This window comes from Pinus tabuliformis, chromosome 6 (assembly GCF_031772625.1).
Source record: "Pinus tabuliformis cultivar Carrire ecotype Pingquan chromosome 6, CPIR1, whole genome shotgun sequence".
NCBI lineage: Eukaryota > Viridiplantae > Streptophyta > Pinopsida > Pinales > Pinaceae > Pinus > Pinus tabuliformis.
In genome coordinates this window covers 225,721,514-225,727,513 of record NC_142292.1, presented here as the reverse complement: position 1 = coordinate 225,727,513, position 6,000 = coordinate 225,721,514, and positions in this window count along the sequence as shown.

The following is a 6,000-nucleotide window of genomic DNA, read 5'->3' as shown; positions in this document are numbered from 1 at the left end:
AGCCCTTGGTTAGGGCTGTGCGAAGGCGATTATAATACGGCGTGAAGGCCCTGCAGGTTAGGGAAGTGGGCGAAGTAACCTATGTGAAGGTATTCCTAGTTGGACTAAATCAACCCCACAGACATCTCGAGGGTGCAGAAACCTGGTTCCAGAATCCCCCCATACTGCTTCGGGCGAGACCTCAGTTTGCACTCCACGCACTGTTGCCGAAAGGGCAAGTAGCAGAGGGATTTGTTTATCTAATTAAATCTGAACCTGGGTCAGGCCCCAGCAATCCAACAAATGGTTCTGTTTTCGAGACCGAACTTTTCATAGAGATGACTGATATCGTATCATTGGAATCCAACTAAGAAAGAAATTGAAGGTTGGTTGGACAGGATAATTCATGAGTTCGCGGAGCAAGAGAATAGGAATCCATGACTATCAAAAGAAGAGTGGTTAGACTACTACTTGTACATAGAGATCCACGAAATTTTCTTCGCATCTTTCCCTACTGAGTTGTATGAGTGGATCGCGAAGTTAACACATAGCCAAGGAAGGTGCAAGCTCGACAGTCCTATTATGTGGACCACAGAGTTGGTGCACAGATTGGAAGCATCAGAGGATAAGATCATGCATGATGTTGATCACTGGCTTCATCGAATTATAGGAGGATTCATTATTAAGTTTGCAGTAGATACTTCAGTCAGCTATAGCGAAGCAGAGTGACACTTCCTCAAAGGACTGTGAGGTAAGTACGTTAAGTCTCTGAACACTTGGATTAAAATGATACTATCTGAAAAGTGGATTATGAAAATACATTGATGTTTGGGGCTACTCGAATTGGGAGAATTTACAGAAACGAAGGTAGTGCAGAACTAGAAACTAGCCCGTTGATTTCACCTCCGCGAGGGGACGAGGAAGAGCTCGCAAAGGTCTCACCAAGAAGTGTGATCAATTTGATAATGCAAAGGATTTCTCACATACCACCCTCACCCACACCACCACCAATTTCACCACCTTCACCCCCATATTTGCCCATACCACCTCTGTCACCACCGCAAGTCAATATGGCAAGCACGATAAAGTTGTCGGTGTTCAAAGGAGTAGGAAATGAAGATCTGGACCAGTTTTGGTTCATAATTAAAGTTGTATGGGAAGCATAGGGAGTTATAGAAGACAACATAAAGAAAGTGACATTGGTCAGCACTCTACAGGATCGCCTGCTGACCTGGTATATTAAGCATTCTAATGACAATCCAAATGCGGGGGTCGCGGATATCCAAATTGTGCTGAACGAAGAATTTAGTAGGCCGAAGTCAGAGATGCATTCGATCATTGGGTTCAAGGAGATCGTGATGCTACTAGGTGAGACCCCTTGGGAATTATATCAGAGACTGAAGTGCATGATTCATGAAGCTAATATGACTTTGACGGATGGACGGCACCGCGAATGGTTTGTGGCATCACTAACGCTGCATTTGAGGAACGAGCTGTCACGCCAAAGGTTAACAACTCAGGCAGAGGCCTTGGAGATCGCAATGAGGATGCATGAGACCCCGATATAGGATCCTAACTTGGGAGTTCAGCAGATCCACACGTAGTTGAAAAAATTATGCCTTGAGATGCAGAGTTTGAAACAGGACAGAACAACTCGCTAGGAAGTACACGAAGAGGTATGGTGTGTTAAATGTAAGGGTTAGGGTCATGACAAGGACCACTGCCTAGTGCTCCCGAATTACCGTGCAGGAGGAGGACTGATGCCATTAAGACTAGAGTCCTAAGCAGGACCTAGCGCGGCGCTTGCTTTGTGGTGCGTGATTTGTCAAATAGGAGGAAAGCAAGCTATGGACAACTGCCATTTGTTGTAGAAGTACACGCAGAGTTCGCAATAGTTGTTTTGTAATTTCTATAGATCAGTGGGACATGATGAGCACACCTGTAGAAGCTATGAGCTGATGATGGATAGGACCCCTACCTACAGAGTTTAGGTCGAAACACACCCCCTTGACCAGAATGCAGGAGTGCCGCAAACCAGATTTCGGGGGCGCAAATGAGGCCGAGGTGGAGGAGAACCTAGAAGAGGTTGTGGATAGCTGATATGTTACAGTTGCGGGGAGCGAGGAAATTATGCCTGTGATTGTACAAATCCAACGCACCTATCATGTTTGTATCGTACCTTGTTTTATCATGAGATAGAGGATTGTACCACAGTGATAGTGAGGCTACATGACAAGGGAGCGATCCAACCTCCCCCGACTCAGAACCTGCAAATGATGAGGTATGAGCCACGGGAGGAAGACCCCAACGTGAACATTATGCTCCGAAGTGGAATTATGATAGGAGATGATAAAGCTCAGCAGCCTGAAGATAGTACTTTGGTTCACAAGGCTCCGACGAAAGAACTAGAGTTTGATTTGGAGCGCGCTAAGGAAACCTTCTTGGAAGCTAGGAAGAACTTCACTGATGCCTCCACTTCGGGAAGAAAAGATAGACTAGAGACATAAATGGACCCATCAATGCTCACGATGTTCCTAGAAACATGCATGAAGCTACTGCACAACATCAAGGCTGTATTGGATTGTAGTAACTCATAAATACATGCGTTAGGACCGCGCTAGGACAACCGCACATAGTCTAGAAGATTGGAAAGCATGTGACGAGGACAAGAGGAGAAATGAGATTGACCATGTAGATTGGAGAATATGAGATGGATCAAGTGATTCTAGATTTAGGATCAGACACGAATGTTCTGTCGAAGCAGACATGGGAGCACATGGGAAGGCCTACGCTACAATGGTCTCCTATCCTGCTATGAATGGTGAACCAGCAAAAGATCATACCTATGGGAATATTATAGGGAATCACCATGGATATTAAAGGAGCAAGCACACTAGCAGACTTTGAATCGATAGAGATTTTTGATGACAACAATCCCTACCCTGCACTGTTAGGGATAGATTGGGCCACTAACATGAACGAGGTGATAAATTTGAAGAAGCGCAAGATGATTTTTTAGAAAACATCTCTATGCGTAGTCCTACCTTTCGACCCTATAGAAGGATCGTGCTAAAGGGAGGTAGTGCATGACTATGAAAGCAACAACGACTTGGACTGCATCTACAAAATAACCGCGTGAGAGCAAGACTAGGTAAATCCCACAGAGGATGGACAAATCTCATGGGAGCGCGAAAGTTCCTTTACGTTAGATTCGGATGAAGAGATAGAGCAATGGCAGAACCAGTTACACGAGGTAACCACACTGAACTACAACATGATGATGAGGTCATTGCATTACTTATCAATGGTAGTAAGGGATCTGCCTACTTATGATGTGGTAATCGAGGTAGATGCGTTCCTGAATATATTTGAAAGGGAGGTGCCAGAACAACAACGTTTTGAGGCCTTAAAATGGGTACTATGTGCTACACCCATGAGGTGGCGGGGTACGCACCAGGGAAGCTTTGAGGACTGGTGCGAATGTAAGAGAATGATGTGCATGTGTTTTGGGAAGCCTTAGATGCAACTAACAGACAAGAATGATGGACGGAATGATCCATGTGGGCATATGTCCAGGTGGGTATGGGCATATGATAAACAACCTGCGTGGATGCACATGGACTTCACATTCAGAAGCATGGTCAATAAGCAGTTGTTGGCGAGGCAATTGGGAAAACGATCCCTCCAGTTGGGATGAAAAAGTGTGTGAAGAACAAGTGTGCAGAAGGTTACCCATGTAGAAGCCTTTAATGAAGTGTGCGAAGCACTATACAAGGTATATGATGCGCAGTGGAGTGATTGGGACCTATGCGTACTAGTAGTCCTATGGGCTTATAGGACAACATGCAAGAAACTAATGGGGCAGACACCTTCTAGGGTGGCCTATGGAGCAAACAATGTAGTTCCAATAGAGTACAATATGCCTAATCCATGCATAGCAGCGTTGGTAGATATGACGGTTCACAGAGCCTTGCGAGAAGGGATTGCGCAGCTGAATGAAGAAGAACACTTGGGACCAGAGGAAGAAATCCTACATGGTGATCTTAGGCTCCACGAACTCATGAAAGAAAGGGTTCCATTAAGGGAGAAAAGTGCTCTGATAGAATCTGAAGTCAAGAAGCTTGAGGAAGAAATAAAGAATGAGTTTCTTGACAAGAAAACTAGGGAGATAAAACATGGTGTGCACAACTACGATGACGAATTTGGAGACTACCACCAAGAGTTCATCAGCTTGATGCCTTGGATTGGACGGCATATTACTAAAGTGATCAACCATGTTGGTGTGATACCGATGGTAAAGTGTGCGACAAAGATAGTACAAATAAAAGGTGGATTTTATCCAGGAAAAGTGACGAATGATCGGTTGGAACCCTATATAGGTGGCGCAGACACCTGACTAGTCGTGGGAAGTACAATAATAGCGCTCTCGATAGTTGAAAGGAGGCACGAGACTATAAACTACTCTTCCCAAGAGCTGTACTATTAGGACCTCACATTGCCCCTTTTTGACCATATATTTTTCTATTATGTCATCCTTTTTCAACCTATATTTAAAGTCCTTGTTATTGCTTTAACCCACTTTTCCAAAAGTATACAATATTTCATCTCATTACTATACGTTTAATTTATTTTACATACAATTACATTACTTTCATAATTTATTGATTGAAACGGATAGTTGCTAAAACAATTATCATTGTAGTCTACGTTGCTAAAACAACATGAAGACTGCAGGGTTATCATTACAGGTCATGTTGCTATAACAGTTAGGACAAGGAGCAAATCTCGTTGCTGAAGTAGCCGTGATTTGCATTCTACATTCAACAGCAACAGAAGAAGATCTTCAAAGGAGCTACTACATTGGCTGTAACTATCACATTCCAAAGTCAGCATTACCATAACCATTGTAACAACATTTTGTTAATGGGAAAACTGATTTTTCTATTTTGGTATATTGGGTTAAAGATAGGACTTACAATGTAATCAATTGTAATAGATGTCTCCTCTTTAAAAAGAGGAGACATTTACATTAGAAGTGGGCAACAGACTGCGAGAAGGTTCAGCTGAAGGAGAAGAACTGGAATCGTTTTGTAACATGACATATTGATGGATGAATAGAATACTGTTCTAAACATTTCTTTCTAGTTCTCGTTTCCTGGGGAATATTGTGAGAAGGACATGGCCCACCTTCATCACAAGATTCACCCATTATATTTCTGCAATGTGTTAAGTGTGTTTCCTATCCATACCCTGTTAAAATTTCTGTTTACTGAATGTTGCTTATGCATTATTGCTGAACTCTGTTTTTCCAATTGATTGTTGCATTATCTAGTTCATCTATAGTTAATTCATGAGTGTTCCATTGGAAATTGAGTTTATAGAGTGAGTTGGCAAGCATGGTAATCAGAAATAGGTGCTAAATATTCCTTCTTTGGGAATAGGGTCCTATTCTTTGTTACAGCATAGCTAGTGCTTTCCTTTGCAGATTGATTCCTTTTCATTAGATTACTCTTTTAATGAAATTAAGCATTCTTTGATAATTGCCTGCAATAGACTGTTTTTGTTGTAACTCAGAGTGGAACTTCAGTTTGCTTAGATCAAGGTGTGACTAGATTATTTATTACTACAACTTTTATTGCTTTTGAGATTGAGCACATATAGTGTGTAGTTTCCTTTGAAATAAACAGACTTCCCTGGGTTGACAATTTATGTAGCACTTAGTTGTTTGGATTAATAAGTAATTAAAGTGACCAACATGCACAATGTTAGGGGTGTGTGTAAAAGCAAAGTGTCACAAGGTCTGCGACCACGCAAGGGGGGCTGCGCTACTGCATGAGTTAGCTGGAAAGTGACCATTGTTGTCACTATTCATGATGTGATGCTTGACTTGAGACCAAATGGAGTGGTCGAAAAGCATTTAAGACGAGATTTATCGGCAAGATTTGGGAAAATCAACCACCAAGGGAGCATTAATGGACCGGATTTAGGGGGAACGACTGAATTCAAATTCAAAAGGTACTA